At 37.0% G+C, this 24,390-nt stretch overlaps 1 protein-coding gene across 5 annotated transcripts in view; it reads right to left on the bottom strand.

The window, feature by feature from the left end:
• Tob (Transducer of ERBB2) overlaps window positions 1–3,154 on the bottom strand; it is a 143,273-nt gene extending 140,119 nt beyond the window's left edge. Inside the window, exon 1 of one of the 5 annotated variants that reach the window (XM_073972248.1) lies at window positions 2,749–3,154. The gene's annotated coding sequence lies outside the window, so the exon portion shown is untranslated. Of the gene's footprint in view, window positions 1–2,455 lie in introns of all 5 variants that reach the window. The other 4 variants (XM_073972247.1, XM_073972250.1, XM_073972249.1 and 1 more) reach the window with 4 other exon arrangements.
• Window positions 3,155–24,390: the final 21,236 nt, after the last annotated feature.

Genomic DNA, 24,390 nt, shown 5'->3' with positions numbered 1-24,390 from the left:
TTGGTGATGATCGTGAAATATTTAGCGGGTGAAATGGACCAAAAACATAATATTTATCCAATTTTCTAGCGGCTCTGTAGGTCTCAATAATAGTCCGATCAACGCGTAATTTTAAATAAGGTAAGAGTATATCACAAAGGAGAAGCTTGCAGTTTGAGATGGCGATAGGATAATATTTAGAGGGTTAAATGGACCAAAACTTTTGTGTGAAAATTGTGAAAATTTTAAATATACAGCTTATATCTTAATTCCTGGAAGTGACATTCCGGACAAGTGAGATATACTTGAAAGTGGAACGCTTGACCTTTCAATTGATTCCGATTATATTGATGTGCATGATCAGATAACAGAGTTACAGCCTAATATATTCCGTTATTTGTTTGTAGTGTAATAATAAACTCGCTAGAAGTCGCAATTATACATCAATAGTCACGAAATTTTGCACCGGGTAAGAGTATAGGTCGAAAAAAATGCCTACAATTTTGAATGATGATCTGATATTCTTTAGCGGGTGAAATAGACCATTACTTTTGTAAGAAATATAAAAATGTTATTTTTGGTCGATATTTTAATTCCTTGAGGACATATATATTTCGCAAAGTAGCCTACATATGGGAAAAAACTACTGACCTATCCTCTGATGTAAATTGCAATAAAGTGTTTGCTAGATAACGGGCCTACTGCCTAATATATAATCGGTTCTGTGTAGAGAACCACATTTTTATCCCATGCTACATATTGTGTCTCCAAAAGTTTATGTAACAACACGAAATATTCGTCTTAGACCCCATATTTGGTATTCCAAAATTCATATCTCGACGAGATAAAGCGATTTAGCGATGTGTGTCCGTCCATTAAAAATTGTAAACAAACTTAAGGTCGCAATTATGGACCGATTGTAACGAATTTTTTAAGGAGGTTGGGTTCGGGCCAGAATAGAAATGATTAGTTTTTGGTGATGATCGTGAAATGTTCAGGGGATGAAATGGACCAAAAACAAAATTTTAACCAATTTTGTAGCGGCTCTGTAGGTCAAAATAATAACCTGCAAAATTTTGAACAAAGTTTGTGTTTATGATGAAGAAGAAGCGTACAAACCAACGTGAAGATCAGGGAATACTTAGCGGGTTAAATGGACTGAAACTTTTGTGTGAAATTGGTAAAAATTTCAATAACGTAGCGATTAAACAGCGGAAGTAGTAGTACTACATAAGTGGGTTTCATTACATTTTAGTTTGTGTGAACTAAATTTTCCTTTCCTGCTACAAAAATGTCTTTGTCATGCTAGATAACTTTTTGGTTTTGGTCATAAGTATTATACATTACATCTGTGATATTTGATAATTAAATTTTCACAATCATTGAAAATATGTTCCGTGGAGAGCGATTGTCCAGGGATAGTGGTATAGGGTATCCCATGGTCGGCTCCGTCCGACTATAGTCTTTTCTTACTTGTTTTTTATTTTTTTCTACATTTTGGGACAGGATTGGATATCTTTTGCCATTTATGGTTCCCAATGGTTAAAAACTTCTTCATCAATAGTTTTAGACATATACCCACGTTGTGGAACCTTCTTTGAATCGACGAATCCGAATGGCATGTGGAACTACTCCACTTATAAAGATGTTTTTCATGATGAAAAGAACTCAGAAAGAATGGCTTGCGTTTTCTGAGGGGATTTTCCACCGTCGGGACAAATGTTTATGAGTGTACCAGTAAGGTGGTGTGGCGGTATTTTTGATATTTGTCAAATTTCAATATAGTTATAGTCCTGATCTACATAGTTAACAATGCGTTGTAGAAATTTATATACCCAACCGATCGAAATTAGAAGCACCATTTTTTCAAAAAAAGACCACGTAATCTGAGGTATTTTGAAAGCCAAATTATCCGACCCAGTTTCCTGCAAAAGGTAATTTACAGTAAACTTGGATCTATAGTTCCTATGGGGCAACTAATTTCCAATATACACCCTCGTTTTGGTATGTCCCAATTTTGAAACACTTTAACTATATATTTTTCATATAAAAATGCCACACATAGTATATAAGGCGTATTGACCTTTTAATTAAATATTCGAAAACTATTTTTTGCTATAATAGAATCGAAACCTTAGTAAAATTTTCAGAATAGATCCACATTTTTTCGCATCTGAGAGTATGTTTTTCCCTCAGCTATGACACCCGCTCACATAATTACTGTTACTTTGACATTAAGAACAAAATTATGAAGATCCACCTAAATAAATATTTATCCCATAGCTTAAGATATTATATTATTTGTCCTCTGTTCGGAAAGAATAAATTTTACAATTCTGTTATTTCATAGCTTTTTGATGGTTATTTAAAAATAGAATTTTGATAAAATATTTAAAAATTTTAATTTGGGGGAAATATAAATTATTTTTTTATAGAACTTTTGCAATGTTTTTATTTTTGTTCCCGAGAAATTTACATTATATATAAAACCTGTTTTTGTTATTAAAGTTATCAATTGATCCAACAAATTTATTACTTTCGTAAGCCACTTTGTTTTCAATACTCCACTTAAATTCACATTAATAAAGTTGTGTTTTCAATATTTCTTTTCTTCTATATATGGATAGAATGAAATGTTTACATAAGATTTTTCCAACACATGTAAGTGTGTATGTGTGCATTAACACAAATAAGTGTGTGTGTGGGTTGATGGCATAAGCACCAACTTAAATTTTTCGTTTGTTTTTTTTCACAAAACACATGCCTTACACAAAATTCATGCCTTAAATTCTTTCCTTCCGTTGGGCTTTGTATTTCCACGACCATTTATTATTAACATGTGTATGTGTGGATGTGCGATTGTATATGTATGTATGTAATTTTATTCCTTTTTTTCTCACACGTACAATTTAATTTCAATTTCCTTAGACACAAAAACTGCACTCTCTTCTTTGTTGGATTTCTTTTGGAATTGTTGTTGTTGTCATTGGTATTATTTATATTTTTGCTTTATTTTTTTCTTATTTTTTGCTTTGATATTTCTCAATAAAAATTCTACCCGTAACAATTTCGAACGTATGTTGTGAATGTTTCAAAGTCGTACAAGTAACTGAACGTGAAATGTTGTCCAAAATCCGTAACATACCAAAAGCAAAACAACAGCAATAGCAGCAATAACAACAGCAACAGCAGATTGCCAACAAACAGTATGTATTGGAATTGTAATAACAAAAAAATATCCACATATAATACATAAGGATATTGCAAGTGTATGTGTGTGTGTGTGCGAGTAGGGACGGAACGACTTATGGTAGGGTCAGGAGGCCAAAAACAGAAACTGTGTCGTCGTTGCAATATTGCTGTTCCAAAAGTTGCTGGCTGGTATGGGGGTACCTATACATCGATTGACGTTGTTGTTGATATCCTTTTTGTATTTGTCCAAAAGCTTTCTCTGAAACGTAAAAGCTCAGTTGTGTGAATGGAGGAGAGTAAAATGAAAACGAATGCATTTTCACCAAAAATAAAATGAAAATAGTACAGCAGCATATTTTAGTCGTGTGGCACACACAAACACTCACGCACACCGTGAAAGCTATTATCCTTTTGCTATTTTTGTTGTTGCTGCTACTGCTGACTTATATTGCCAGTTGGGTTTTTGTGTGTCTATGGTTCAATGTGTTAGTAGCACAAGTGGTTTTACGCTACACTTTCCTTGCTTTCGTTCATATACACATACACACAATTGCTCTAGTTTTTTAACCAAAAAAAAAAAACTACTCACACTGACACACATACACACTAACGACGACTACTATATCTACTATCCACCTACAATGCCAAGTTGAAAAAGAGAATTAGGAAATTATGTGAGAACGCGAGAGAGAAAGAACAAAATTTCCTCTCCTTGCTGTTCTATATTCTTAGATTTATGTCATGACATAAATCCTTACTCTGAGAGGTTCTGTATTCCAGAGAGCCTTTTGTGATGTGTTCAAAAATTTCAAATAGCTGGCTGGCTGTCGGACTACATTTATAAATCGCTTCGTTATGTGGGGTAGGATAAGAAAACAAATGGGTCACCATTGTCAATATGTTGTCATATTCTTCTGGTCCTTTTCTAATTCTGGTACAACATTTTATTGTTGCTGTCTTTTTGATTTTGTTATTGTGTGTATTTTTGGTCTGTATTATCATCTGTTTATTTTAATGGCAAAAAGGATGGGTTGGTGGGTGGGTGTTGCGAAGCTTGCTGCTGGTATACACTTAAACAAATTAAAATTCAATGAAAGTTCTAAGAATCGCATAATACCTCCTCAGAACTAAACATGCAATCCTTTTTCATTACTTTGGTAGGGGTCTGACGGATATCAATGCTAGTAGTTTGTGTATTTTTCATTAACTGTCAATCGTATTGTCATTTGTATAGCCCACAACAAAATGTGGGAAGAGCGTAATTGGAATGTTTTGCCTGGACTCCCAACCCAAGATGCGGCGAGGTAGGAAGTCCAGTGAATAATATTTCCAACAGCTCTGCTATTAACGTAACCTTCTTCATTAAGAATGAAACTGATAGTTGAAAAGGTAGTTGAAAAGTTTGAAAGGAACCACCCTCAATTACCCAGGAAGTCCCGTAGTTTAGGTGGACCCTCTCTCTCTAAGTCTTTTTATAACCTCCACCATAGTGTGGAGAGTATATTAAGTCTGTTTTTTTTTGTTTGTAATGCATTAAAATTTGCGACCCTATAAAGTATATATGTTTATTCTTCATCAGGATAAAATTCTGAGTCGATCTCCCAATATTGACTATTTTGAGGATTTAAGCTACATTTGTTTACCATTTTAGTTCAGAATATTTTACGGTGGAGGATTTAAAAAGTTCGGTCTGACCGAACTTAATGATTTTTGACACCACTCCTAAGTGCCACAGTATGATGTGTAAACCTATGTCTAGTCCACCTCACAGCAGAGTCTCTAAGGCGACTACGGGTTCCAGCGCAGTAGGGAGAACTGAAGACTCTTCGGCTGGAAACTCAGCTGACAAATCAGACAAACCTCTTCCCCCTACATCGGTTAGTGATGTTAAGGCTAGATGTAATGATGAGGCACATCCTCCCTCAAAGAAGCCATCTAGGAGTCAGGATATTAAAACATACCTCTACGCCCATCGCCTGCTACTCAAAATTGGAGCTGAAGATGAAGCTTCGTAGATCAGTAGAAAGTCTGTGAAACTGACCTCACTCCAAACAGTCTTCGTTTAGCAGTCAATCATAGATGATCGATGGCGGCTGTTTGCAGAACGTCGTCTTTAAACTGATAATACTGTGCAACAATTTTCGGGTCATGGTTTGCCGTGGAAGAAATTCAAATAGGGGTGATACTATTCGGTTGGTAGATCAAAGCCCCAAAGGCTCCAACGGGAACATCATAAAATAAAAATATTATCCCGAGAATTAAAAACTCTTTTGGGGTTTTGCTCTTCTGGCCTAATACCATCAAATCCATTTGGAATTTACCACACCAAATCGGTTCGGAACGTGGTCTTGGGAGGTACCGTTTATCATAAAATAAAATAAATGGCCTGACATTTCAAATCCCTTTTTGGATTTTGATTTTCTGGCCTATTACCATCAAGTTAAATTGGAATTTACCACACCCCATACAAGATCGGCTCGTAACATGGAGTTGGTGGTACCCTTTTATGTGGGCTATACCAAAGTATATACCTATATTGAATTCAAATTTTCAACGAAATTGTTTGGGAAATGTTTCCAGGACCCTCGAAATAGGTAGGAGGTACCTTCATACGAACGCTACTCCCAAGCATGGACCTACATTGAACATTTTCTGAGAAAATGTGTTCTACGCCCCAGAAAAACAAATATGCCAAATTATAGCCTAATACATTGCAATATATGGTCAAGATCCTAAAATCAAGGGCATCTATATATGTATGATGGCCAATGGTACTTAATAAAAATTTCAGGTTTTGTGGCGATACCCTCCACGAAGTAAATATTACAATGTGCAAACGTTGCACCAATGGAAATCACTCCTTTTGATAGTTATCGCGTCCACCGAAGGGTTTTTACGGCAGGGATGCTCACGGCGGTAAAATTAAAGCGGGTACTTTACGTGCTTGCATGCGTGGATAACTTAAGCATGCTATCGAACGTTATACCCAATATTTTGGGGTAGTTTGTGGACCGAGTCAGGACACCATCATCATGATGCCACAATAGTAATCTCTGCCGAGCTGTGGCAATCTCCTCTTATGTTCGTAGGGGCGCTTTCATTCACTGTGCAAAATGTAGAGCTATCAATTTGCACGGTCAGAGTTCTACCACTCTCGTCATTGCCTACGACAGAATGCCAATGCTCATCATCTATTCTTCGGCGGTATAAAAACCTTAAGCAGCTCTATCTCGGAGGTCCCACACAAGTATGGGTCACTGGGGTCATGCTCAAGGGAGATAGGTCTGTACTGGATAGACTGTGTATATGAAATGCAATTCCTCCTATTTCGCTTCTTGTACGATCCTTTCGCAGAACTTACCATCGCTTCTTGTGCCGGCGAGCTTTGTGTCACGGATCGCTGCGACCTTGATGTTTGTCCGATTTATAAAGTCTATAATTTCGTTGACTTTGTTGCCCAGGCCGTTGCAATTGAATTGCAACAACGATGCGTTCGTTTTCGGGACGTTGAATAACAACACGTGACATTTGATGATGCGTTTATTGTTGTTGGGGAGACTGAGATGGTGTTTCGTATTCCGACGACATCCATCACATCTCAACGACGTTGACATATGATGGATGCGGATCTGTCAAATTGCAGATCCATTGTCAATCCGGTCGCGCATTGAATCAGTGATTTTAGTTGGTGTCAGGATAATTTTTTTTAGAGCTTTCGAACCATTATCTCAGAAAGTGTGGCCATATCCGCTTTCCCATACACAATTTTCTGACAATCTGAAAAAAATATTGTGGCCTTTGGCGTTATAAGAAAGCTTAGATGGAACGACTGACGGACACACATAACCTGATCGACTTAGCTTCTCGCGACATTCATTATACATTCATGGAGACTATACACTCTAATATATCGAAAACTGGCCTCATTGAAATAATGGTTATAGACCCCATATATTTGTTTCAGAACCTGCAAAAGCCTACCATTTTTGAAATTTTGAAAAACATTTTTCGTTATAAATTTGTCAAAGAACTCACAAATAGTAGATAGTGGCCGGTTCTGGGATAGAGCAATTAAAAAACCAAATCAGATAATTTGGAGCCGACTTAGCTATGCCCAACATCGATATTGTAACTTATACTGCTTTTGACCCATGTAATACTTTCCATTTGTCCCATAAGTTTTCCTCCGCAGCAGCAGTCATTCGCAGCAGCCTGGTGGCAATATGGACATATAATTCCAACTTATTCCAGTCAATCCCTATTCCTAGATGGAAATTTCGAATCGCTACCGTGGTGCAATGGTATGCACACCCGCCTACCAGGCTGAAGGTCGTGGGTTCGATTCCCCGGCCAGGCAACATCAAATTTTTAATGGTGGCAAAATACCCCAAAATAATGTTGGCGACATTTTCTGAGTATTTCAGTCATGTAAAACTTCTCTACAAGTGGTGTCTACGGACACGCCTTTCGGACTCGGCGATAAACTGTAGGTCCCATATCATTGAGCTAATATGAATCCGGGGTGCACTCATTGATATGAGAGAATTCTACCTTGTCCCTTCTGGAATGTTTGTGGAACAATCTATATATATAAAAGAGTAGTGAGGTGAGTGACTGACTGACTGACTGATTGACTGACTGACTGATTCATCAGCGCCCAGACGAAACCGCTGAAGCTAGGAAGTTGAAATTTTGGGTGTAGGTTGCTGTTGGTGTGTAGGGGTGAGATAAGGCTGGGTTTTTGGAAATTCGACCTAGAAGGGTACGAAAAGTACTAAAAGGTACTAAATATGGTACCCTTTGTATTAGGGAAACGGTAAGAGCTAGAAGTCTGAAATTTGGAATGAGGGTAACTGATGGAGATCTAGAAAGATATACCAAAGGGTTTTTGGTAAATCGACCTCTTAGTGTACGAAAAGTACTAAAATTTACAAAATTTAGTACCAATTGTATATTTTGAACGGATATAGCTAGAATCATGGAATTTGGTATGGAAATCAAGGTTGGGAAGTGGTGTTGATGTAATTAAATGTTTTTGAAAAATCGTACTAATGTGTACGAAAAGTACTAAATGATACTAAATTTAGTACAAATTATATTTGGGTGAACGGATAAAACTGGAATCCTGAAATTTGGAATTAAGATTCTGTTGAAGTGTATGATTGAGACATGAGGGTGATTTTGGAAATTCGTACTTATGTGTACGAAAATTACTAAATGGTACTAAATTTAGTACAATTTGGATTTGTGTGAACGGATGGAGCTGGAATCCTGAAATTTGAAATTACGGTCAATTGTGGAGAGTAACGAAGAAAACTTTTTGGAAATTCGAACTATAAGTGCACGAATAGTACTAAATGGTACTAAATTTAGTACAATTTGGATTTGGGTGAACGGATTGAGCTGGAATACAGATATTTGGAATGGGGGTTACCGATGAAGAGTAACAATGTAAGGGTTTTGTAAATTCGAACTATAAGGGTAAAAGTACTAAATGGTACTAAATTTAGTACAATTTGGAGTTGGGTGAACGGATACAGCTGGAATCCTGAAATTTGGAATGAGGATCACTAATGAAGAGTAAAAATGAAAGGTTTTGGAATTAGAACTATAAGTGTACGAAAAGTAATAAATGGTACTAAATTTAGTACAATTTGGATTTGGGTGAATGGGTAGAGCTGGAATCCTGAAATTTGTAATGAGGGTCACTGATGGAGAGTAACAAATAAAGGTTTTTAGAAATTCGAACTATAAGTGCACGAAAAGTACTAAATGGTACTAAATTTAGTACAATTTGGGTTTGGGTGAACGGATAGAGCGGGAATACAAACATTTGGAATGAGGGTCACTGATGAAGAGTAACAATGAAAGGTTTTTGGAAATTTGAACTATAAGGATACGAAAAGTACTAAATGGTACTAAATTTAGTACAATTTTGATTTGGATGAACGGATTGAACTGGAATACAGACATTTGGAATGAGTGTCACTGATGAAGAGTAACAATGAAGGTTTTTGTAAACTCGAACTATAAGGGTACGAAAAGTACTAAATGGTACTAAATTTTGTACAATTTGGATTTGGATGAACGGATAGAGCTGGAATCCTGAAATTTGAAATTAGGGTCAGTGGTGGAGAGTAACAAAGAAAGGTTTTTGTAAATTCGAACTATAAGTGCACGAAAAGTTCTAAATGGTACTAAATTTAGTACAATTTGAATTTGTGTGAACGGATTGAGCTTGAATCCTGCAATTTGTAATGAGGGTCACTGATGGAAGTAACAAAGAAAGGTTTTTAGAAATTCGAGCTATAAGTGCACGAAAAGTACTAAATGATACTAAATTTAGTACAATTTGGATTTGGGTGAACGGATTGATCTGGAATCCTGAAATTTGGAATGAGAATCACTGTTGAAGAGTAAAAATTAAAGGTTTTTGGAATTCGAACTAAACTTATACGAAAAGTGTTAAATATTACTATATATAGTACAATTTAGATATGGGTTAACTAATAGGGCCGGAATCCTGAAATTTGGAATGGGGGTCACTGATTAAGAGTAAGAAAGATGTACCAAAGGTCGAAAAGTCCTAAATGGTAGTGAGTTTAGTATGATTTGGATTTGGATTTGAAGAGCTGGAATCTTGAAATTTGGAATTAAGATTACTGTTAGAATATAGAATTGAGATATGGAGGAAGCTTTGGAAAATGGTACTAATGTGAACGAAGCAGTACTAACTGGTACGGATTTGCGTGAACAGACTACTGTTGGAGTGAGGATTGAGGTAGTTTTGGAAATTCATACTTATGGAAAAGTGCTAAATGGAACTACATTGGCTATAAATTGGGGTTAGGTGAACGGATAGAGCTGAGATATGAAAGTACATTTTGGAAAATCGTGTACGAAAAGTGCTAAAAGGTACAAAATTTGGTACCTTTTGGTATTTGCTATATGGTAGAGAATTTTGTACAAATTGTGACTTTGTAAAGGGTAGAACTGGAATTTTGAAATTCGGTACTAGATTAGCAATTGTTGTTTAGAGTGGAGGTAGGGAGGAGGTTTTGAACATTCGTACTTATTTATACAAAAAGTACAAAATAGTACTATAATGGGTTTCAGGAGAACAGATAAAGCTGGAAAAGAGAAATGGGGTTAGGATATATGTTGAATATAAGGAAGTAATCTTTTAAAATACACTAAGTTGAGAGGTACCGTTATATGGGGATATACGAAAACGTGGATTTTTATGGTCATTTTGGATTTTTATGGCCATTTTGAATGCCGAAAATTTAACGGACCTATTCGGGTTCTGGGCGAAACCGCTAAAGCTAGAACCTTGCATTGTAAATCTGCGTGATTGTTGTTGTGAAGGCGTGATATAAAGTTTAGTGTTTGGAAATTCGTACTGGAAGGGAATGCTGTGTTAGTGAAGGGTTAAAACCAGGAGTCAAATCTGAAATTTCCAATATGATACGTAGTTTTGGAAATTCGAAATAAAAAATATGGTAGTTGTGTAGGGATGCGATACTTCAGATTTTTTTGTAAAATCTGACTACAATCGAAAAAATATTGGTAATAAAAGTCTTAGTACAACAGAATCTCCAGTATTAACCATTCCCGTATTAAATATTGTTTATATATATTTTGTTCCCTTTCCGCATACGAAGTAGCGGGCATTTGCTAGTCTATATATATAAAAGAGTAGTGAGGTGAGTGACTGACTGACTGATTGACTGACTGATTCATCAGCGCCCAGACGAAACCGCTGAAGCTTGAAAGTTGAAATTTTGGGTGTAGGTTGCTGTTGGTGTGTAGGGGTGAGATAAGGCTGCGTTTTTGGAAATTCGACCTAGAAGTGTACGAAAAGTACTAAATGGTACTAAATTTAGTACAATTTGGATTTGTGTGAACGGATAGAGCTGGAATCCTGAAATTTGAAATTAGGGTAACTTGTGGAGAGTAACAAAGAAAGGTTTTTGGAAATTCGAATTACAAGGGTACGAAAAGTACTAAATGGTACTAAATTTAGTACAATTTTGATTTGGGTGAACGGATTGAGCTGGAATACAGACATTTGGAATGAGGGTCACTGATGAAGAGTAACAATGAAAGGTTTTTGGAAATTCGAATTATAAGTGCACGAAAAGTTCTAAATGGTACTAAATTTAGTACAATTTGGATTTGGGTGAACGGATTGAACTGGAATCCTGAAATTTGTAATGAGGGTCACTGATGGAGAGTAACAAAGAAAGGATTTTAGAAATTAGAACTAAAAGTGCACGAAAAGTACTAAATGGTACTAAATTTAGTACAGTTCGGATGTGGGTGAACGGATAGAGCTGGAATCCTGAAATTTGGAATGAGGATCACTGATGAAGAGTAAAAATGAAAGGTTTTTTGAATTCGAACTATAAGCGTACGAAAAGTAATAAATGGTAGTCAATTTAGTACAATTTGGGTTTGGGTGAACGGATAGAGCTGGAATCTTGAAATTTGGAATGAAGGTCACTGATGGAGAGTAAAAAAGAAAGGTTTTTGGAAATTCGAATTAAAATTATACGAAAAATACTAAATGGTACTAAATATAATACAATTTGGGTATGGGTTAACGAATAGGGCCGGAATCCTGAAATTTGGAATGGGGGTCACTGATGAAGAGTAAGAAAGAAAAGTCCTAAATGGTAGTGAGTTTAGTATGATTTGGATTTGAAGAGCTGGAATCCTGAAATTTGGAATTAAGATTACTGTTGGAATATAGAATTGAGATATGGAGGTAGCTTTGGAAAATCGTACTAATGTGCACGAAGTAGTACTAAATGGTACGAAATTCGCTATAATTTGTATTTGCGTGAACAGATTATAGTTGGAGTGTAGGATTGAGGTAGTTTTGGAAATTAGTACTTATGGAAAAGTGCTAAATGGAACTACATTGGCTATAATTTGGGTTTAGGTGAACGGATAGAGCTGAGATATGAAAGTACATTTTGGAAAATCGTGTACGAAAAGTGCTAAATGGTACAACATTTGGTACCTTTTGGTATTTGCTATATTTTGTACAATTTGTGATTTTGTAAAGGGTAAAACTGGAATTTTGAAATTCGGTTGGTGTTTAGAGTGGAGGTAGGGAGGTTGGGAGGAGGTTTTGAAAATTCGTACTTATTTATACAAAAACTACTAAATAGTCCTCAAATGGGTTTCAGGGGAACTGTAAAACTGAATTGGGGTTAGGATATATGTTGAATATAAGGAAGTAATTTTTGAAACGTTTACCTATGTGTAGGAAATGTTGGGTAACATGTTGATACCAAAACCATTTTAAATAATTAAGGATTATATAATTTAAAAATACGCTATTTGTACAAAAACTACGAAATTAAAAAATATTTGTTATGGAGATCGCTCTAAAGTTTGAGACAAAGTTCTGAGTTTGAAAAATTGTACTGAATATTGCCCCATTGATTTGATGTTAACGCCAAGGAGTTTCTAAATAATGTACTGAAATTAAGTAGTCAAACGTGAAGCATCTTTTCAAAAAATGTTTTTGTTCTGACCGCTTTGGTATGTAAATTTGAAAACGTGGTCCAATGCGACAATTTTGTTAACTAGAAGGTATTTAGCCCTGATATTAAAAAATCCTAAATTGAAATGCCTTCAAAAAATTTTCCGTTATATACTGTTGACATACCGGTGCACAAACAACAACAAAAACAAACATTGTTCCACAACATCCCATACGGGACAAGGGAGACTTCTCTCATATCAATGAGTGCACCCTGATTCATATTTTAGCTCAATGATATGGGACCTACTGTTTATCGCCGAGTCCGAACGGCGTGTCTTAAGACACCACTTATGGAGAAGTTTTTCAAGGCTGAAATACTCAGGAAATGTCGCCAACATTACTGAGGGGTATTTTGTCACCGTTGAAAAATGTTTGATGTTGCCTGGCCGGGGAATCGAACCCCCGACCTTCTGCGTGCAAGGCGGGCGTGCATACCATTGCACCACGGTGGCACCCACCGGTGCACATTAAGTACAATTTTTTGTAAAGAAGTTTTCTAACCTTTCATGCACAAATTCCGAATTTCGGTTGGAAAATGTGCAGAAGATCTTCAAAATACTCTAAATCTTCAAATTTCTCTTCTAATAAACGTGGATTGAAGTGGAGATTTTTTAAATTAAACTTCTATATCCTCTGAGTATTCAAGGTCCAAATTTAAAGAAAATTGGACAATATACATTTGTTCTTCTTTAAAAATACACTAAGTCGAGAGGTACCGTTATATGGGGATATACGAAAACGTGGCCGAAAATTTAACGGACCTATTCGGGTTCTGGGCGAAACCGCTAAAGCTAGAACCTTGAATTGTGAATGTGCGTGATTTTTGTTGTGAAGGGGTGAGATAAAGTTTAGTGTTTGGAAATTCGTACTGGAAGAGAATGCTGTGTTAGTGAAGGGGTAAAACCAGGAGTCAAATCTGAAATATGCAATATGATACATAGTTTTGGAAATTTGAAATAAAAAATATGGTAGCTGTGTAGGGATGCGATACGGCAATTTTTTTTAAATTCTGACTACAATCGAAAAAATATTGGTAATAAAAATAGGACTTAGTACAACAAAATCTCCAGTATGCACCATTCCCGTATTAAATATTGTTTATATATATTTCGTTTCCTTTCCGCATACGAAGTAGCGGGCATTTGCTAGTTATTATATATTTTTGTAATGTCTCCATATAACGAAGATTTTTTTGACCTCTTGACCTTCAAGTCGATTTTATGATTTTAATACTTTTAATCACATTTTCATATTTTGTTGTTTTCATTGCTGGGTTGATATCCGAGGGGCTAAAACAAAAGTTGTATCGAAATAAGCTCTGGTCTTTGAACTAACCTGTGGTGAAGCCGAAATTAACACCATTTCTACTTTGAAACGTTAATTTTGCAAATACGATAAACCATCATGGCTAACTTGATTTGTTTGTTTGGCATTGAGATTGCGTAGCTTCAATCTATGCCTACTTTTAAAGCACAATTTATTAGATAAACATTTAAATTTATTAACATTGGTTGTTGTTTATTATTTTGAAGTATCTAAATATAGCCACCACATGCCTCAGTATAGAATTTGTGGCCTTTTTCTGACTTCGGTTTGTCCGTTTTTAGAATATCAATTTCATGATTACAATCTTGAAGGGGAAGGACAGTATCAGTTGTTGGATAGGTGGAGGGAACAAAATACTTTGTATTACCACAAATGCCACCACAATCACTTTGTTTTATTGGCGTAGTAAATATTGGTAGTTATGGGAATCCTTGAAACGTTTTTAACTTTCCAATAACAAAGAATACCACTCTCCATCAAACAAGGAAAGCTACGCCAATGTTTCCTTTTAGCTGGCATTGTTCTTTGGTTGCGGGGTTGTTTTAAAGGGTTTTTAAATACTTAAATTCATCCATCAATCATTGATTTTGTATAATATTTAGGGCTGTCATTTCACTGTCATGGAAAACACATCAAAGAAAGGATTTTTCTTCTTTTCGTAAGAAAAGGAAACAAGAAAATCAATTCGGTATACAAACACACTAATGTCTCGATTTGCGCCGTCAAAAAGGTTAATAAAATAATAAAACAGATTTTTTTAAAGGCATAGACTGCGGTGAATCGCACGCCTAATGTGCCAGTAGTTTAAGAAAACGTTGTTTGTATCGCTCATTTACTCAAATTGAGTCCTATCGAGTTTGGAGAAAACACATTCTTAGTTCTATGTCGATTTTTGACGTCCCAACTTAAAACAGATTATGTATTACCTAAAAATAAAATAGCAATGGCTTTATTCATCCGTGACACAAACAGCAAATTGATTGGTTTGAAATTATATAATTTTGTATGCTAATATTTTAATGTAAAATGTCGTGGTATAATGTTTCAGAAACAATTTTTTTGAACCAATTAAAGAATTTGGTGTGATTTGCGTCGTTTGGCATTGCGTCGAATTTCGTTGGTCTCAATAAATAACGCAAATTGAGGCATTAGTGTATTCTCAACACAATTAAATCAAAATTTAAGTGGATGAATGTGGGGAAAGTATCTATATGAGGGTAGGAAACCCTTTATCAGATTAATGGGTATGGTCGATTTCCAAATATAATCAGAAATTTAATGAAAAATAGTTGGAAGGAAGTTATTGAAGTTATAAACGTTCATTTTTTTCAGAAAATGTTCAGTTATATATACCAAAAATTTCACAAACCTCTAAACACAATTGAATATTTGTCACAGAACATGTTATGTGTTTATTACAGCTAAAGTTCATATTTCAAAGAACTAAAAAGCTTAAACACAGCTTTGTTGTACATATATTAGGGCGGCCCAAAAAGGACAAATTTGTTTTTTTAAAGGCCTACCCACTAATTTTTTCCAATTGATCCATAAACCTTATTTATGAAATTTTATGGCAATCGGTTAACGTAAACCCGTGCCACCGGAGCGATCTTTGTTTCCAAAGTAATTTGTATGGGACCAAAGGTGATTTTTCACCAAAATTCTCTAAAAGTCGCATTTAAAAAACTTTACCAATTCATTGTTGTGGCTAAAAAACGATTCCTACAAAAATTTCCCATGATCGGTTAACTATGATCCGTGCGCCCTGACCGATCTTTATTTCCATAGTATTTTGTACAAGGGCCAAAGGCGAATTTTCAGAAAATCCAAAGACGTACAGAAATAGAGACAGGAACACATGCATTTTCCAAAAACATATGATAATAGTTCCAAATTTTGTTTACAGATGGCTAAACAATTTACTGGAATAGATAACAGCAACGTTAATCGCTTTTGTTTTCCATTTGTTCCCCATAGAAAACATAAACGTCATTTTTTTATTTGTTTTTTATTTAATAAAAAAAAAAAACAAAAACGAAAGCCGTCACATTTGAGTTTATATTTGTTTCTTGTCAATATTCCAATGCATTTCAGAGAATAAAAGTTTTCGTTTAACAGAATGTTGTTATGATATCGTAACAAGAGAGGTTAACTCCATCTATTGATAATTTTTCACAATTGAGTTTTCCCATCTTAATATATTTACATCTTTGGAAAATCACTGTACAGGCCATAATTAATTTCCAATCGATGAAAAAACATTACTTGTTCATTGCTATGGCAAAAAATCAATTGAACAAGTAAGAAAGTATCAATCAACTGTGCTGACGGAGATATACCCTCAGCCGCTGACAAAAAAAAAAAAAAAAACACAATAATTTTGCCGAATATAACATATATCGATGGCACAATAGCCATAAGCTCCAAAACCCTGCCAGCGGGTTTGGAGCTTTTTGGCCTTTATCTAAGGAAGTATTAACTTACGCCAGAAAAAAGTGTACCGTTGTAAATAAGGCCGCTAGAACAACCTACTGAAAAAAGAATCAAAACGATGCGAGAGGAGATCTTAAACTTAACTTTTTCCTAGGGAGGTCCTAAAGGAGTGGACCGATATAGTCCATATTCCAACCTGATACATGAATGGGTAAAATAATACGATGTGCAAAGTCTGAACCAATCAGAAACTTCCAGCGAGAATGATCTTGCAGATTTGCCATTTTGGTTGGTGCCGTCAGGGTTTCTTGGAGCTTTTAGGCCAATATCTCAGGAAGTATGGACTTGCGCAAGAACAAAATTGTACCTTCGTAAAGGAAGCAGCAAGGACAGCCTACTGAAAAAAGTTTCAGAACGATCCGAGAGGAGCTCTTAAACTTCCCTTTATCCGAAATTTGTGGGGGAGGTACCCGAAAGTGTGGACCGATTTAATCCATATTCGAACCCGATATATATCTGGAAGGAATATTACGACGTGCAAGGTTTGAACCAAATCGATTGCTCCCTTCGAGAGTTATTGTTCAGGCCATTTACAGAAAAATTTTGAACTTTTGTGGGGGAGGTACCCTAAAAAGTGGACCGAAATGGCCCATCTTCGAACTTAGTATACTAGGACGAAATTCGTTTCAGACAATTTGCTGGTGCGCACGATAACTCTCGAACGGATCAACCGATTTGAACCAAATGTTGGGTATCGTAATATTTTGTCTAAACTTAGTTTAAGTTAGAAGATGGGTTATATCGGTCTACTGCTTCCGGTACCTCCCACGCAAAAGTTCGAAAATGTTCAGAAAATTTGTGCGCACGATAACTCTTGAAGAGAGTAATAAATTTGGTCCACACATTGCACATCGTGAAATTTCTAACAAACTTAGATGAGGTTCCAAAGTGTACTCAATCGATCCACTCCATCGGGTACCTCGCACACAAAATATCGGAAAAGTTCAGTTTATGACCTTATCTCGAATCGCTTTGATTTTTGTTGTAACAACTTTCATTAGGAGCAAGTCCATACTTCCTGACAAAATAGCCTGAAAGTTGCAAAAAAAACCCCTATGACACCGTGTGTAGTGTTTGGAGCGCAAGATAACTCTCAAACGGATCTGCCGATTCGGTGCAAAATTTGGCCTTCGTAATATTTTATCTAAATTTAGTTTAAGTTCGAAGATAAGTCATATTGGTCCACTCCTTCAGGTACGTCCCCCACAAAAATTCAAAAATGTTCGGAAAAATTGTGCGCACGATAACTCTTGAAGGGAGTGACCGATTTGGTTCATACTTTACACATCCTAACATATCCACAAGATATAGATCATGTTCAAATATGGACTAAATTTGTCCACTCCTTCGGGTACCTAACACACAAAATTTCGGATAAGTTCATGTTAAGACCTGTTCGCGAATTACTTTGATTTTTGTTGAATCAACTTGCATTCGCTGCCTCAATTACGGCGGTAACAGTTTTTTCAGGTGCAAGTCCATACTTCTTGAGAAAACAGCCCAAAAGGTATAAAAACCCCTATGTCACCATATGTGGTGGCTGGAGATAATGATAACTCCCAAACTGATCAACCGATTTGGTTTTTGGCCTTCGTCACATTTTGTCCAAACTTAGTTTCAGTTCGAAGATGGAAACTAACGGTCCACAACTTCCGGTACTTCCCCCCAATATTTAAAAATATCACTAAAATGGTATGCACGACATCTCTTGAACGGGGCAACCAATTTGGTCCAAACATTAACTTTACTTAAAAATGGCCCATATTGGTCCTCTCCTTAGGGTACCTCCCCCACAAATGTTCAACATTTGTGTCTAAGTGCAGTTTAAGGTCTGTTTGAAGATCCTTTGGAAATTTATACCGATGCTGTTCATTGTGTTCTTGTTTACAGCAGTATTAAGTTTTCCGTGGACAAGTCCATGCTTCCTGGCATTGTGGTCCAAAAGTTATACGATGACGCACTGAAATGAACAGTGACCGCGATATCTATCGAAATGACATGACTCCCAAACTAAGATCCACTTCCATAATGAACTATACCTTCCTTCCATTCCTTCAAGCAACTCCTCTGCAACACTTTTGAACTTTAATCGTAATCCACATTTTTGTTGGCTTGTTCAAATGTCCAAAAAGGGCCACCAAATTCTGAAAAGTCTCTAAATACATTCGATCTGCCGAAGGTGAAAGTTGCAATTCACATAGGCTGAGAGTATATCTCTGTAGGCAAAACCGACTGATACTTTTTACTTGTTAAATGTTATTTTGCATTTTTTCTTTTATGCGTTTGAAAATGTCATCAGATACTTGTCTAACTAAATGTCAACGAATATGTGTTTGCTCGTTAACGAAGTACCCTTTTCCAGGATTTTGTTAGCATCATTAAAGCCAGATTTTGACAAATGGCAGCTGATGAAACAGTGGCAGCAACATGACATTCTGCTAAAGGCCAGGAAATATTTATAAAAGGAATAAATTTATGCATATGATATCTATGTAGAATATATGTTTGTGTGAAAGGGATTTATTTGACAGTGGTTTTAAGGAGATTTAAAAAGTTTGTTGATTTGACAATGGTTATAAAATATTTAAAATGTGTATAATATTATACGGTAAAGTAAGGCATGTACAGCAATTAATTTGCTGAACGATAATAAGGCTGCCGGAGCCGATGGCCTAGTAGGCGAACTGTTTAAGACCGGTGACAACATGTTCATAAGGAATATGCACCAGTAGATGGAACGCATACCCGATGACTGGGACCCAATTTTACTATGTTTTGGTTACAAGGAAGAACGCAAGACGCTATGTGTCGAGGCATTTATCTATTCTTTTGCTGATATGACAATTCACACGTATATATTCTGTCAAAAATCTTTTAAATCCCATTATTGTTGTTCTTTTGAGTTTGCAAAAATCCTTTAAATAATCGTTAAGATTGAGACTTTCTTCTATAGACAGATCGTATACCAGCTACACAACTGAAATCCTTTTCCCAAAAATTATGTATTTAAGAGGTTTTTGTTGGGTTTTTTCCCTTAACAATTGTGGACGTTCCGAATAAATGCGGACCATTAACAATAAATTTGATAGAGATATTTTCTGTCCACCGAGGACTAGAGAAGTCAAAGTATACTAAAATGTTGGTCAATAACAACAAAATATTGAGGGAAATAACCTGTCCACAGAGATCTCGAAAAACTGGGACGCTACAACAAAGTATGGACTTTTCTAGGGCAAAAAATACTCTGTTGTAGAACCGCGAGAACTATCCTTAATCCTTAATCTGTACTTTAACTAAAATGTTTAATTCTTGTGAGGTCCGTTACTCCTTTCAAGAGCACCATTTTAGCAACATTTTTTGAATTTTTGAGGAGGTGGTACCTTAATTGGTGGACCAGCATGACACATGACACCTCTTCGTACCTACTCTAATTTTAGACAAAAGATTACGAGCTGCAACGTTTGGACCAAATCGGTTATTCCGTTCTGGAGTTACCGGGAGCATCAGCCAGTCAGGTAGGCGGACGGACAGCGATAAATCGACTACAAACTTCGTTCAAACATACTTGGTGTCTAAAAACATTTATATCGACGAGGCTCATTTTTATTCATATCAAAGTGTATGTATTAGAGGCTGAGTAATAAAAAATACGATGATTTGTTGATCTGTAGATGCAAGAATTTGTATGCCCTCCATTATAATATGTTGGCCTTTTTCACTTGTTATATCCTCCGCCATAGTATGGAGGGTATATTAAGTGTGTTTTTCCCGTTTGTAACGCATTGAAATAATCTTGCTCAGTAGTGCGATTCTCTAACTCATTTTTTAAGTTACCAACAGATGTCGGAAAAATTGAAACGCAAAATTATGAATCAAAAGTACAAATAAAAGTTGACGACACTGTTGCTATACGACTACTTTCTTTTGGTCGTTAACTTATCGAAAAATATCGGTAATTACCGAATTCATAAGCGTTTTAATTTTTACCGATTTTTGTCGGTAACGCAATAAATGTGTTAGAGAATCGCACTACAGAATGGATATATCCACGCCAGTCTGTCCCTATATTGTAATCACTCTAGCGTCCACAATAATTGACCTAGAACGCTATATTTTTGCAAACTAGTGTCTTTTTTCATAGGCAGGTCATATTCGAACATGTGCTATATCGGCCCACGTTTTGCTATAGCCATCATAAAACGGTACCTCCCGAGGATTTTAGCCACAATTTTAACTAGCTGTAATTTGATATATGAGGGTCCCAGTAGTCAAAAAACTTCTCCATCAAAAATTGTCAACATAGGTCCATGTTTTGGTATATTCCCCATAAAACTGTACCTTCCGATTTTTTGTTGCTAAATTTTTATAGACCTACTGCTGCACATCCATCAATCATAGAAAAGCTGATTGGTAGAGTTTCAGAGAGTTCACCAATCATCACTTCAGAGAACTGCCCAATCCTTCTGATGTTCGGGTAGCGGAGAAGACGTTCCGAGACATCATTACTGCTGCAGATCCTCGCCATATTCCTGCTGGTCGATTACCCGAAGTAAGACCAAACTTCCCAGCAGAGGCGACGGGATAAGAAAATAAGCGTCAGTGAGCTGACACTGAAAGTTAACAGGCTGGTCGGCGATCATAAGCGGAACAAGTGATTAAATCATCTGAAGAATTTGCAACATTGGAGCCGGTATAAGTGAATTGTGGGCTACGGTTAAGTCACTCTCGAACCCTGGAAGGAGGGAAGATAGGATCTCAGTCACGTTTGGCGACGTTACGTTGACTGACCCGAAGAGGTGCGCAAGTTATTTCAATCGACAGTTTGTCGAGCACCCCGACAGTGACAGGGCGAAGAGAAGAGTATTACGTCGCATCAAATCTCTTCCTGCCGAGGATGAACCACCACAGTTTACAATGGATGATGTTGCGAATGCCATCAGGAAAAAAATCATCCAAAGCGTTGGGCCCTGATGGAGTCTCCATGGTAATGAAGCAGCTGGATGAGACAGGAGTGGAGTATTTCATAAAGTTCTCAACTTGTCGCTAGCCACCCTAATTGTTCCTGAAGTCTGGAAAATGGGCAGGGTGGTCCCGCTACGGAAGCCAGGTAAGGATGCTAGCAAAGGTCAATCGTACTTACCGATTTCGCTTTTGTCGTCCGTAGCAAAGACCTTAGAGGCTTTAGTCCTCCCCAGTATCAGAAATAGCTATCAAGTTGCCGATCATCAGCATGGATTCCGTAAGCAGCACAGCACAACAGCGCTGCACGCCATCTCCACTTATATTTGTCAAGGACTCAGCCATAGACCGCCGTGTGATAGAACAGTGATTGTGGCGCTTGACTTATCAAAAGCCTTTGATAGAGTCAGGCACTCCACACTGTTTGAGGACATTGAGCAGACAACCCTCCGGCCAAGCTTGAAACGTTGGATAGTCAATTATATATGTGGACGCCAGTCTTACGTGGAATTCAGGAACAAGAAGTCCAAACCCCGTAGGGTGAAACAGGGCGTGCCCCAAGGTGGGGTTATATCTCCGGAACTGTTTAACCTCTACCTCTCCTGGATTCCGCTCCCTCTAGACGGCATTGAGATCGTAACGTATGCGGATGATTGCACGATCCTGGCGTCAGGTATCTTCCCTGATGACATCTGTGAGAGACTGAATTCCTATTTAATCGATCTTACCACCTTTTTTCACTCGAGGAATATGCAGATGTCCGCCACAAAATCTACAGCCACTCTGTTCACCACATGGACAAAGCAGTTTGTACGAGAGACGAATGTCATGGTCGACGGTAGCAGAATTCCGACCGCAAACTGCCCCAAAATTTTAGGGGTCACATTCGACACTACATTCGAGTCGTGCGCGCAAGCCACAGCTATCTGCGACAAACTGAAAAGTAGGAACAAGGTCCTCAAGTCCCTAGCCGGAGCACTTGAGGTGCAGATAAAGAAACCTTGCTGACCACATATAACGCGATAGGTGGTCTGTGGTAAGCTATGCGGCTCCAGTTTGGTTCCCGAGATTGTGTGATACGAATTGGAAAAAGAATGCCGCCCTGAGAACAGCAAAACTGTGCCTTCTCAAGTCTTCAGTGGACCATCTACATGAGGAGGCAAAGATTCTTCCAGTACAGCAACACAATGAGATGATTTCGTTGCAGTACATGCTTGAGTGTTACCGTGAGAGCCATCCCAATCATCATCTGGTGGGTAAGCCCCACACATTCAGACAATTCAGGAAGGATATCCATGCTCTAGAGGTATACAGGAGAGAACCCCTAGATCAACATGCATATAAAGCAGGTTTAAATATCATTCACTCGCATGCAGTTGCTAAGGCAATAAGCAAATATAGTGTGAATAAAGTCCCACGACACAAATCACCTTTTCAACTGCCCCGCCAAACCTACTCATATAACTCCAGTGGATCTGTGGCTACATCCTACCGAAGCAGCCACTTTCCTGGAACTGGAGATAGACCCAAAGCCAGATTGAACAGAAGAACGAACATACAAACATAATAACAAACACTGTTACAACAACAACAGACGGGCTTGGATAGCATTCACACTGATGCGGACACGCAGCAGTTTGCCAAGGCAAACACGAGTGGTTTTAGTCGAGTTAGGATCCGGACGATGCACCCGCCTCAATTTGTATTGGACCCGAATTGATGCCACGATACCCAACAAATGCCCAGCATGTGGATTGGGACCACATGTCACGCTGCATTTGTTTAGCTACCCAGCTAACCCCACTCACCTGTCTCCTTATTCTTTATGGACGCAACCGGACTAAGTTGCAAAATTTTTGAGTCTGGATAAAAAGGAACCTGATAACTGAAATAATACACGATCGATAATGCGTTGCGTTACTACTACAACAACATAAGTCCGCACTTTGATATAGCCCCTATATAAGGGTACCGCCAGATCGAAGACATTTTTAAATAGCACATTTTATGGCCTAATTTAGACATTTGGGTATAAGTGACCGAAAAACTTCTCCACCAAAAAATTTGGAATATGTTATGGTGGCCGAACTTTACCATTTTTACTTGCTTTAATTCAGATCCTCGTATAGACACCACATTTGGCTATATTTTCAAAGCGTATGTAATGTAAATTAGGAGTGCAGGTTTTATAGCTAGTGCGCCATATGACGGCATCGATTTTTAGCAGTTTTTCTTACTTATCTGACTGTACTACGCTTTACGCGTTCTCTGGGGTTAAAGAAATGATCGTTGTTTGTCATTACCGATTTTAAATTTTTTTCCTTATGATTCACTGTTTTGACATGGCGACAAAAGATAAGAATAAATCAAAATCAGGTGATATAAATGATGTAAAACAAACAACCCCGCAGTTATGGCACATGAATATTACAAGCGATATACATAAGTAACTATGCTGGAATGCTGATGATAACAAACCAAGGTGTTGATGAGCATCATAGTATAGAACAAATAAGCACAACTACGAGCACTTATGCTTTAGAATGCTATGTTGCCACTAACATAATCAGAACACATGCATACCTTGGCAATGTATCCATCCATCTGTATGTAGTACATCATGTGTGAATACAATTCTTGTGTTACATATGTTTGTATGTGTGTATGGGTTCGTTTTTCGTTTAACACACAACAACAAATTGACACTTTTAGACCTTGTTCTGTCTGTTCTAACATTTAAATTTAAACCAAAGAAGGGTTGGATGTTGATAAAATATTTCCATTAAATTTTGAGCTACGAGGTTTGAGTCCCACAAGGGGCAATAATGAACATTTTATCCATTTAAATTGTGTCTTTAAAACAGAAATATTGTGGAAAACCC

The sequence above is a fragment of the Musca autumnalis genome, unplaced genomic scaffold, assembly GCF_047663935.1.
Source record: "Musca autumnalis isolate F117 unplaced genomic scaffold, ASM4766393v1 scaffold_3, whole genome shotgun sequence".
NCBI classification, from domain to species: domain Eukaryota; kingdom Metazoa; phylum Arthropoda; class Insecta; order Diptera; family Muscidae; genus Musca; species Musca autumnalis.
The sequence above is the reverse complement of the archived record's forward strand: the minus strand, read 5'-3'. Positions and strand labels throughout refer to the sequence as shown.